The sequence below is a fragment of the Danio aesculapii genome, chromosome 9 (genome assembly GCF_903798145.1).
Source record: "Danio aesculapii chromosome 9, fDanAes4.1, whole genome shotgun sequence".
Lineage (NCBI taxonomy): Eukaryota > Metazoa > Chordata > Actinopteri > Cypriniformes > Danionidae > Danio > Danio aesculapii.
Genome location: NC_079443.1, coordinates 25,407,752 through 25,420,205, shown reverse-complemented (window position 1 = coordinate 25,420,205; position 12,454 = coordinate 25,407,752). Strand labels below are relative to the sequence as shown.

The 12,454-nt window shown below is 35.6% G+C and overlaps 1 protein-coding gene across 2 annotated transcripts in view; it reads right to left on the bottom strand.

Moving 5' to 3' along the window:
- Positions 1-3,452, bottom strand: part of hecw2a (HECT, C2 and WW domain containing E3 ubiquitin protein ligase 2a) — a 35,038-nt gene extending 31,586 nt beyond the window's left edge. For both annotated transcript variants that reach the window (XM_056465294.1, XM_056465295.1), the window contains exon 1: positions 2,916-3,452. The gene's annotated coding sequence lies outside the window, so the exon portion shown is untranslated. The remainder of the gene's footprint in view (positions 1-2,915) is intronic.
- Positions 3,453-12,454: the final 9,002 nt, after the last annotated feature.

Genomic DNA, 12,454 nt, shown 5'->3' with positions numbered 1-12,454 from the left:
AACAACTCTGGTCTTAGAGTAGTTTTGTGTGCAACAATTGGGCCCCAAAAGCTGTTTCAATACATCACATTGCTCTGTGGTTAAAAACACACCCAATAAACTCTAATGGATGCAGATGTAAAGAGAAATTTAAGTTATTTTTACTAAAGTTTAGGAGCTGTTTATTTATTTACTTCCAGCACCTCAAGAAAATCATGATGAGAGATGATATATTCCATTAAGTTATATTCTGCTACAAAATAAATCATAAAAAATAAAAATAAACAGGGGGGATAATAATTCAGGGGGCATAATAATTCTGACTTTAACTGTATGTACTCCAGTTATTGATATGGATCTGTTCTGTATGTGCAATTTGGCTGTTTGCAATATAATAAATAGATAAGAAATAAAATAAGAAGTCTCACATTGCAGAATGACAAGCAGTTTATTGCATGTCTGAAAATGCCTGAGTGAGTGTGCACGTGTGTATGAGTGCGTTACAGGAGGTGATGTCAGCACAGAGAGTTTCTGCAGTGTTTGCATGCGGATGACACCTGATCTTACAGTCCATTAAATAGTAAATGAGGTCTGTTCACCTATGCATAAATGCAGTGTTTGCTATCGCTACAGGAACCCCTCTGTAGACTAGCGGAGGTTACTGCAGTCTTTGCTTCTTGACATAACGGGCACCTTGGGGAGCTGGCACAGAGCATGGCACAGCATTACACTTCCACTGTATATAACAAACACATTCAGAAAGGAAACACACGCAATTACACGACTGCCCAGTTTTCTACCAACAGACTTTTTTGTCTCATATCTTGCCAAATTTAAGGTGTCATCCGTTACCAATTTAAAAACTGCTACTTTCCAAAATAAAGTCCCAATTTACTGTTAAAAGACTGATAAACACTTTCAAAGAAAACATTTTGTATATATTATTAGCCCCCCTGATTTATTAGCCCCCCTGTTTTTTTTCCTAATTTCTGTTTAACGGACAGAAGATTTCTTCAACACATTTCTGAACATAATAGTTTTAATAACTCATTTCTAATAAGTGATTTATTTTATCTTTGCCATGATGACAGTAAATAATATTTTACTAGATATTTTTCAAGACACTTCTATACAGCTTAAAGTGACTAAAGGCTTAAGTAGGTTAAATAGGTTAACTAGGCAGGGGTAATTAGGCAAGTTATTGTATAACGATGGTTTGTTCTGTAGACTATCGAAAAAATATATATAGCTTAAAGGAGCTAATAATTTTGACCTCAAAATGGTTTTTAAAAAATTAAAAACTGTTTTCATTCTAGCCAAAATAAAACAAATAAGACTTTCTCCAGAAGAAAAAATATTATCAGACATACTGTGAAAATGTCCTTGCTCTGTTAAACATCATTTGGGATTTAATTAAATAATTCTGACTTCAACTATATATATATATATATATATATATATATATATATATATATATATATATATATATATATATATATATAGTGATAACTAGATAACTCCAACCTATTTGCAAACAAATCTTTAACTGTTCAAAGATTATCACTAAGTTGGATTTATAACCACGTTTTGTTTGTTTTTGCAAAACATAATTGTAGTTTAAAACATGGTTAAATCATAATTGTAGATACGTCAATGAACTACCACTGTTCTGCTAACTGCGTATGCTGAACATGTTCCACAAACTGAAATATTGTTACTTCACTTTTTATCCTTTTCCTGTTCATCCATTTAAAACAGCTTTGGCACAATCTGCATGGCATAAAGCTCTATATTAATACTTGTCTTTTGACTACAGGGGGTTTCCTCCTAACCTCTGCCTCATCAGACAGGCAGACAACCCCTCTGCCCACTACTTCCCCTCACATCTCACCCATCTCCTGCTAAATGAAAATGTGATGCAGCATTATGAATACAGAATGAGTACTGCAGCATCACTAATAAGGATATCACAGTCAGTTTGCAAATTACGCAGCAACTTTCAGCCAGTTTAAGGGCTTTTCCTTTATGTTTTTATTAATTTGTTTGTACACTGTTTCTTCGTGCATATGTCAGTTTTGAGATTGTTGAGCTATAAATGTCCACTTCTGCAGCACGTATACACACAACAAACTTTAGTGAATGGATAGCCTATATACTTTGCCTGAGTTATATGGAGTTAAAAAAACCTGTTAAAACCTGACTTAATTCAGTGTTTTGTGCTAGTGCAAATTAGCACACATTTAAATATAACATTATAAAAAACGTGTGATAGGCTACTGAAAAATGCTCGAAATTCTTAATGTTATCATCAACTGGGAAAGTATGGTGATGCATATTAGCATGTTAAACCTATTCATCTGCAGTGTCTTCCACAAGCAGATTAAACGACCAGTTATTTATAGATTCGTTTGTTTGACGGAAATAATCAGCTAAATTAAAAATAGACTAAATGAATAAATGATGCGTGATGTATTTTTTATTACTCAGCAGAAGTGTGTATTACGTCATATGAGCTCGAGCCCCTCTCTCTCTGCTACTGGGCGCGATCCAGCAAATTCATCACACGAAGGTTTATTTTAATGTGCAGGTGAAGCCCAGCGCGCGCACACACACACTTCACAGAGCGTGACCGCGCTTCTCACGACACGCATGCAGCGCTATCGCATAACGCAGGGAATTCCCTTCGTCATGTATTCATACATCATGAGCTGCAGATGATCAGCAGTGCTGCATTAACGCAACCCCTCATGTGTGTTTCCAAAGCTCTGAGTCAGCCCCGCTAATATCCTTCACCTAAAAAAGTGCGTTTTCCAAAGTCAACCTGAAAATGCGGTAATTCGCTTAAATAAAAGTGCTGAATCATAAACATGTTTGGTGTTCAAACATCGCACACATGCAGCATGCATCAAAACACAGTACATTGTGTAACCGCGTACCTGCGCATCAACGTGATGTCTTCGTGGAATCGCCGAGCAAATCCGCGGCGCAGAGGCGATTAACGCGCGTTAATAATGCCGTTTTTATCCTCAGCAGCGGTCCATTCAGGGCCTCTTCATCCGTGACTGAAATCACGACTGAGGGAACAGTCCTCTTCTGCACAGGTTGACAGATGAGCTATACGAACATCCTGGATGTTTGTGGTCTGATGAATACCTGATCTGATCTGAAACACCGTTCGGGATTCAAGCAGAAAACGGCGATCGGTTTCCCTGTGGACGTGACCACCCGGCTGGGTCCGTCTTCATGTCAGTCCCCGCAGCGCATGCAGGCAGCGGTGCTTATAAAGCGGTTATAAGCGCTGGAGGGAGTGTGAGGGTGGCGACTGATGGGGAAAACATCTGTCTTGCACGAACAGCTCTTTCACTGAGAGAGAGAGATCTGCCTAAAGCCTACAAACGACTTCACATCACATCTGTGTGGGTCGATAATGCAGACCTACATGGGAACACTGTTTGTTGAGTGATGTTACTTTGGTTTAAAAATGCTGGGCTCTCTTAACCCCAATTACTATAAAACATGGACAAACCTAAATGCCACATTAAAGCATTTAGTTATTTTTTTACCCCAATTTGAACACAATGGATGGGTTTATCCATATCTTATACACATTTGTTTTGAAACAAACATTATTTAGGTGAGACTAGTTTATGTAAAATATAATGTCTTATACATCGTCTCAAAACATCAGTTTTCCCACATTTTGTCTCACACATTGCTCATTTAAATTCTATACATTACCTTTATAAAAGATTGATGTCTATAAGGTAATTTCCACAAGATATTTTAACACAATTTAACACTAAAAGCCTTTATTTAAATATTTCCTACTAAATGTTGTCTTTTTTCCTGTAAAGCTGCATCAGACATCACATACTTCTGTACAATAGCCTATTAAATGGGTCAACACTGCACAATAACTCTAAAATATGAACAACAGCCTGCTTTTCAGCAAATAAAAGGCACCTATTTTCAAGATTTAAGATACGTCTTTTGTGTCTCCATAGTGTGTAAAGTTTCAGCTGAAAATACCCATCAGATGATTTATTATACCTTTCAGAATACTGGAATTTTCTGCTCTGAACACAGTGTAGCTGTTTTGTAGGAAGCAGATCTCGCGTAACGTTTGTGAAAAATACTACCAATGATTATTTGATGTTTTTTGTTGTGGAGTTAATTCAAGCCTTTCGATGAGTCACACACAATATCGTTACAGTTAACGCACGCACACAAACGCATCCGTTATGTTAATACACACAATAAACCTGATTTAACGTCCACAAACTTGGATTCAAGCGTCTTCTGTTATGACTGTACTGACATGCGGCTGTGGTGATGCAGTAAAGATGGTAAAAATTGCTGTAATTCATTACAAATATGCACTGTTTTACACTGTTCTTGATCACATTTGATGATGACTGATGATCACAGCGAGCTCAACAGATCTTTTAATCCCGGTTGCTTTGCGCACAACCTTTCTTGTTGATGTAATTATGCGTTACTACGGAGACATGTTAATACGCATGTCAAATCAGTTTGGTGGGTGGGGAAACCACACTCCTACCTCACGTTGCGGTGGGCCTCAAAATGGGAAGGATTTGGATCCTATTTTAACGTCAGGAAGTAAAAAAAAAAAAAACTTATTGTCTTTATATCACCCCAATATGACTTTGAACACACCATACCTACACACAGTTCTGTCCAAACAGCTTACAAAAGATGATTTTCATCATAGGTGTCCTTTAATGCATCAGTAGGCCAACCTGCATGTGCACAATTTTACAGCAGTGGTTTTTACATAGGGAACTCTAAAAGTGTTATGGAAAAAGTGTTGAAAGCCATGAATCAAACCAGCCAGCTAAGAATCATGTTACAAACTTTAGACTGAGTATATGAACACTGGACAAAAAGACATTGGAACATTTGGTTATTTGTACTTTATATTGGAGTTTTATTACTTTTAAATACATTTATTAAATTATTTTTATTACATTTTATTATTACAATTTGTCTGTAATTGCTGCTTTATTATGTTTTCCTTGTTGTGATAATTATAATGATTAAGTGGTTTCAAGGATACTTGTTTTCAAGAGTATAAGATCAAGTGTTTCAATGATGAAATCATGATGAAAATCATCTTTTGTAAGCGGTTTGGACAGAACTGTGTGCAGCTATAGTGTGTCCACAGTCATATTAGAAACACAATAAGTCTCTTCTTTTTTTTAATTTCCTGACATTAAAATAGGATCCAAATCTCTCTTATTTTTAGGCAGACCGCAACTTGACGTAGGAGTGCGGTTTCCCCATCCACCAAATAGATCGGCAGCCGCATATTAACATGTCTCCGTAGTAACATGTATAATCATATCAACAAGACAGGACATGCACTAGCAACCAGGATTAAAAGATCTGTTGAGCTCTCTGTGATCATCAATCATCATCAAATGTGATCAAGAATGAGTTTTACAAGTTTAAAACATGCATGTTAACGAATTATAGCAGTTTTACCGTCTTTATCACCCCAGCCGCACATTAGCATAATTATAAAATAAGATGCTTCAATCCCGGTTTGTGGACGTTAAATCAGGTTTATTTTGTGCATTAACATAACGCATATCCGTACAGCAGTGGATATTAACCTGTATCCTGTCACATTTGAGTGCAAAAACAGTGCCAAGTTAAACGCGTGCACTGTGTGTGTATGTGTGCGTGAACTTTGTAATGACATAGTATGTGACTCATCATTCTCATAGTCTCATTAACTCCACAACAAATAGATCAAATAATCATTGGTAAAGTTCTTACTGTAGTATTTGTCACAATCGTTATGCGAGATCGGCTTCCTTCATGTCTGTCACTGTGCTGTTTATCTGATGCAGGCGGAGATTGAGGCACAGTCTGACAGGCACGTGAGAACGGTGGGCCTGGAGAACTAGCATTTAAGCCACAGGCAACAAAAACAGCTACAAGATGCTCAGAGTTGAAAAATTACAAACTTCTGAAAGGTATAATAAATAATCTGATGGGTATTTTGAGCTGAAACTTTACAGACACACAAAAGACTAATCTTAAATCTTGAAAAGGGGTAAAATAGATGCCTTTTAATGCTCACAGGTTCAACAAAAGCATACTTAAAACCTCCCTAAAAGTTGCATCGGTTTTGTAAAAGATCAATTTCATTGATCTCTTTTTCTTTATTAGGGTTGTAAAAGTATTTCAAATGAAACATTAAACAATATATTTATGAATTCACATGAAAAGACTAATAAAACTGTCCTTTTTTGTTTCTCAACAGATCTTTCCAGAATATCATGGTCATTTTTTGAAACTGCCAGGCTAAAAAGAAATAGATATAAAAATGAAAGAAATTGATCAAAAAGAACAAGTAACTGTAACTTTTTATATTAAGGTAAAAAGAGGTTAAAGGTGTTTATATTTTTACAAACTGAGCAAAGTTACACACTGAGCAAAACCGTGAAAATGTTCTGTCAGGGTTGAAAATGAAAGAAGTCATTTCCATCCCATTGTGGAAGAATCGTGTGTGTAATGTGACTGTACGTGACTTACAGCCTGTGCTTTAGTCTGAGGACAGCATTTGTATTCATATGGTGTGGTTTCTTCTGAACGCTCGTAGACTGGATATCACTTCAGACAAGTGTGTTCACTTTCATTCTGTCCTGAGAGTAAATACTGCTGATTATAAATGAGCTCTATGGGCCAGATGATTCATGCTTGAATGAATGGAGCTGGGTGGACCTGTTGTGTGAAGCAATTTTAACAGTGCATCAGATATTAGAACACACTGTTTTGACTTCACAGCTTTCGGTCTTCTCAGATGAGAGAAAAAAAAAATAAAAGCATCTCGGTCTAAACCCAGTCAAATGGTGTTTGGCAGCTGCAGCGGCCAAATCTCAGCAGGACTGACAGCCATCTGTTAGGCTGACGTAAAAATGCTAAATATTATTAAATGGGACTAATTAGCAGGAATTACACACACAATATGTTTGAAGGATTGTATCTAGACATTGCATACGCGGCAACTTGTATTAAAGTGACAGTGCAGCCCAACATGAACATTTTAAAAAGAATATCCTGGCTGAGGTTGTCAAGCTAATACAGTGCTCAGCATAATAGAGTACACCTCATTTTGAAAATTAATCTTTTGATCCATTTCTCAGTGAATATAGGCAATGTATTTTGGTGCATTTAAACAAAACAGATGTTTAGAAATTGTAAGATAATACAATTAAATTAAAGCAAAATATAACAAAAAATAAATAAATTACAACCTACAAAAATTTCAACTAAATTTTTCAATTCTTTTGCTTCTCTTGATTTTTTCTCTTATTTAAATTCATATTTAATATTTTTCTATAACATATAAATTTGGGTGTGCTAGTTTTTGGACCGTTAATGCAAGTTATTTTGTTAGATAAGCTCCAGATTTGGCTTCAGTACTGACTCATCTAATGCATCTGCACAAATATAATAATGTATAGCTTACTATTAAATGTATTTATTTAAAAGATAGTTTTGTGAGGGCTGTACTCATATATGCTGAGCACTGTACAAGCAAACAAATTGATGAAAATAAAAAGCATGAATTGTGAATAAATGGTATAGGAGTATGGTAAATAAGTAATAAATAAAACATGAAATAAAATACATTAAAATTAATATAAAAATAATCAGTAAAGAAAAATATAAAAATTGAAAATTAAAAAAAAAATATATATATAAATAATATAATATATATAAAAAAAAATATATATATATATATAAAATATAAAAGAAAAAAAAAGAAAAATAAATAAATAAATAAATATATATATATATATAAAATAAAACAATTTACTGAACAAAGAAAGAAGAAAAATAATTTAAAACAATCTATATTTAAAGCAGAAATCTCTCAAAACAACGTAAAAAAAAGTAAAGTAATACAACACAAAACTGAATGAATTAATAAAATAAACAAATAATATACACAAAACAAAAAATAGGACTTAAATTACTAATAATTAAACCAGACAGGCGGTCAGATTCAATAAACTTGAAGACCAACTCTCCGTAAACAATTTTATTGGAACTGTAGTGCTGAAAAATTGCACATTTTTTTTGTTGTTGTTGTTGATAAAACAGCATGTTAAGATATACGAACACTAGAAGCCACCGACTCCACAACACATCATTTAACCTGAGAATTTTCAGCTTGTCAAATCACCAAATACAAAGCGTAGAGACTTCCTTGTAAGCAGGAGCACAACATCTCTGAACACTTTCTAGCATTTCTGTATATTAAAGAAGAAAAAAAAGCTAAGCACGACCTTCCTAAATCACCATTTGAAGAAAACAATGATCACAACCAATCACAGTGACGCTGCTGTTTGACCAAACAAATACAAGCCAATCATGAGAAACCAATCCCACTGCCAATAGAAGTGCTAAATGCGCTAACAGACAGCGCTTCTTTAAAAAAAAGACAACAATGTTCATTAACACTCTTACAGTTTAGTAATTACTGCACACGAGTGAAATACGTTCATTACAAAAGCACCACAAACCAAGCAACACAGCACTACAAACACACTTGTATCAACTTCTACAACTTTTAGTAAACATTGTATAACATTACACCTTTTTAGTGAGCAATTTACAGTAAAACTGCTGATTAATGCTTTTAAAGTATTACAAATGTAAATACCCATCACTGAGCTTTCAAATGACACACTTATATCAACTTCTTACAATACAGATTCATACCTCTCCATCATATAGAACATGAGCGAGTCACTGCAACTATATTATTAAAGCACAACAGCATCGGCTTCATGAGGCAGTGAGCTGCATTCAATATATACACAGATTTTTTTTTAAAAAAGGTCAAAACAGTCACAGCAATCGTGAAGCGAAACCACACGCAAAGATTTGTGTCTTTCACAAAGGATATGAGTCAGGAATGTGCACGTTTGTAGGCTTTTGTTCCCTTCAATCACATTGTTTTCTTTAAAGGCCGAAAATATTTCGACTGAGGTTTTCAGTTCCAGATCCCTTCATATTCGAAACCAGTTAATACATCTAATGACTTCACCTGCATGTAGCTTATAGCAAATATATAACATTTGGCATGAATGGAAGCTTGTTTCCATCACAGAATAAATTTATTTCAAGTTGATATCTCCAAAGATTATTATTTTACCCCCTAGAACTCAGTTTAAACCTCACAATTCTCAGATAAAAAGTGAGTTTTGAATTTCTTTTTAAAAAAAAATCTGGGATTATTCCATTTAAATCCAGTGTTTCTTCTTGCAAATCTGAATTACCTCTCAATTCTGAGTTTATATTTCACAGTTCTAACTTTATTTTCTTAGAAAAGAACTGCGAAAGTCCCAATTGTGAAATACAAAGTAGAAATTCTAAGTAAGAAATCTGAAAGTCAATACAGCTTTTGTATCATTTATTATTATTTTTATGGAAACAAGCTTCCATAGTTGTCAAACACTACCATACAAAACTTGGCATCAGTAAGATTTTTTTTTAGAAGACATTTTTTATTTTTTATTCAACTTCTCAGATTATTCTTATCCGAACCTAAACTGACATCAAACTTCTGAATGGTAGTGCATTTACCAAACCACATTCCTGTAGGGTTTTGATTATGAATATTTAATTGCTACAAAGGAGCCATTTTCAATTAGAACAACAGTCTCTATTAAACTAAGCAAGTTGTTTGTTAAACGTCTCGCAGCAGAAGCTGCATTAGCATCATTACAAACATTGCTGTCATTGAGTTCAAGAGTTGCCGTTAGTGGAGTTTGGCTTCAATGTGGACGCTGACTGAACTCATTACACCACCAGGACAGATCTGGCCCAAAAATGAGCCGTTTTAGCTTCGAGACATAAAATCAGATCCTGGCCTCAAAATATTGTGGCACATCACAGTGAACACCAATGAAAACAATCGCTCACAATCATATTGGATAGAAAAAAGGCAGCCTTTCAAACTTTCAGCGCAAACAAAACTGCTTAATTTTAGCATGAGGCAGAGCAATATTGCAGCACACCATCAAAAAACAACTCACATCAAAGCTCACTGCAAAATGCATTACACACACATACACACTCACTCATGTACATTCACAGTGCATGAAGACACACTTCTGTGTCCTAGGAGTTTTTTTTTTTCTTTTTGGTCAAGTACTTCCTTTGAGAGAAAGACATCTGATTTAAAAGTCAGATTACTTGGATGGACTGACAAACATCCTCAACATCATTCTCAATCAGACAAAGGTTATAGTGCCCCTATTATGTTTTTCCGGATATTATCTGTCACGCAATATGTAATGCAGCTTTAAGTGAATTTAAAGCATCCGCAGTAAACAAAGTGCTTAGCAAATGGAATTATTGGCTCACAAAATAAAGAATTGATTCTGAATTGATTCCTCTAATGATCCATCAGTACTTCCAGCCTGACTTCATGCACAATTATATTTAGGTTTATGACAGATTTGCATAATGACAGCCTGAGGTCTTCATTGGCAACTGAACGACGTCAACTTTGACTCTCAGACCTGCTAGTTAGCTGCTAGTTTAGTCTTGCATTGTAGACACGTTTGCCTTATGTAGCCTGCAGTTCCAAAGGATAAAGATTCGCTTTTGAATTCACACAATAAAAACAACCCCATTGCTACCCTTCATGCCACTGTGTTTACAAATACAAAGCTGAAATTCCAGCCTGACCTCACGAGAAAACGTAAGTATTTTACGTTTTGTCAGTTTAGTGGCTAATTCGTACGAATTCTCACGAGTTCAGTCGTACGAAATTGTACGATATTAAAAGAGTCGTGGCACCTAACCCCACCCCTAAACCCAACCGTCATTGGGGGATGAGCAAATTGTACTAAATTGTACGAATTAGATCGTACGAATTCATACGAATTAGCCACTAAATCAAAAAGTTAAGAATTGCCGTGAGATTGTGTTGGAAATTCAGATACAGCTATAGATGTTTGGTTTTCTGACACAACATAAATGATAGGCCAAACAGGTCACAACAGACTGGTCCATCTGACCAATGAGAGCAGAGCACGCTCTCGGAAAGAAGGGGTTTAAAGAGTGAATCCTTGAATGAACCATTTCAGAAACAGTGAGAAGTAATGTTGCTATTCATGTTATGAGAAAATTAAAGTGTTTGACAGAAGTAAACCTATAAGAGAACTTGGAAAAAAATAAAAATAAAAGCCTTAAATAAAGTGCCTCTATTATGGTTATTTGAAAGTTATCTTTCACGAAGTGTGAAACACAGCTTGAAGTGAATGAAAACATCCTGCAAACTTTTCAATCTGACAGTGCACCGCGTATAAAGTTATTGGGCCTCAAGCACTAATAATTGCATCTGTTTTTCCTATTCATACATATTTGAACCTCTCACTAACTTTTCAAATAATTCACAAAACAGGTGTGCGCACGCGAGTTTGTTCTTACATTCGTTCTTCTGTTAGTGAATTTGGAGTGCATGGCTTATTTCTAAATTATCCACATGCATGAGCTCCAAACAGGCTTCATATAAGGGCTTTTCGCAAAGAGCCACTTGTTCAGAGAAAATCATATGGTTTGGAGAAATGCTGTGCGGAGCGACTCATTTGGGAGTTGATGAGTAAATAAAGTAGAAATAAATTCATACATTTATTCATTTTCTTTTCGGCCCTTTATTAATCAGGGGTCGCCACAGCGGAATGAACCGGCAACTTATACAGCATACGTTTTACACAGCGGATGTTCTTCCTGCTGCAACCCAATACTGGAAAACACCCATTCACTCTTGCATTTACACACACACACTCACTATGGCCAATTTAGGTTATTCAATTCACCTATAGCGCATGTGTTTGGGCTGTGGGGGAAACTGGAGCACCTGGAGGAAACTGACACGAACATGGGAAGAACATGCAAACTCCACACAGAAATGCCAACTAACATAGCCAGGATTCAAACCAGCGACCTTCTTGCTGTGAGGTGATCGTGCTACCCACTGCGGCACCGTGACACACTAAATTCATATTTTTAGACAAGAAAAGGGTTTTCAACTTTTCATGCACATTAACTTATTGTTTGGTCCTACCAAACCATCAGCTTTTCATAATCCATAATAGAGGTACTTCAAAAATAAAACTAAAAAGGGCACTTTAATCTGCACATAGGTATCAGAGAAGCAGGGGCATTTTACAAGAAAGGCACCACTCGCTTTTGTGATTAGAGATGACAGAATAAATGAAACTTTCAGCTATGAGATCTTGAATCAAACTTTCAACCGTCATGAGCAAATCAAATGAAGGAGGAACAGATAGACAGTGTGAGATGGACCATCAACAGCAATCATCACACGATACAATTAATTAATAATTAAAAAAAGCTGTAGAGACAGCAACAATCTCATGGCTACTGTGACTGTGGCAGTGTTTCTAACAATTTGTCTCAG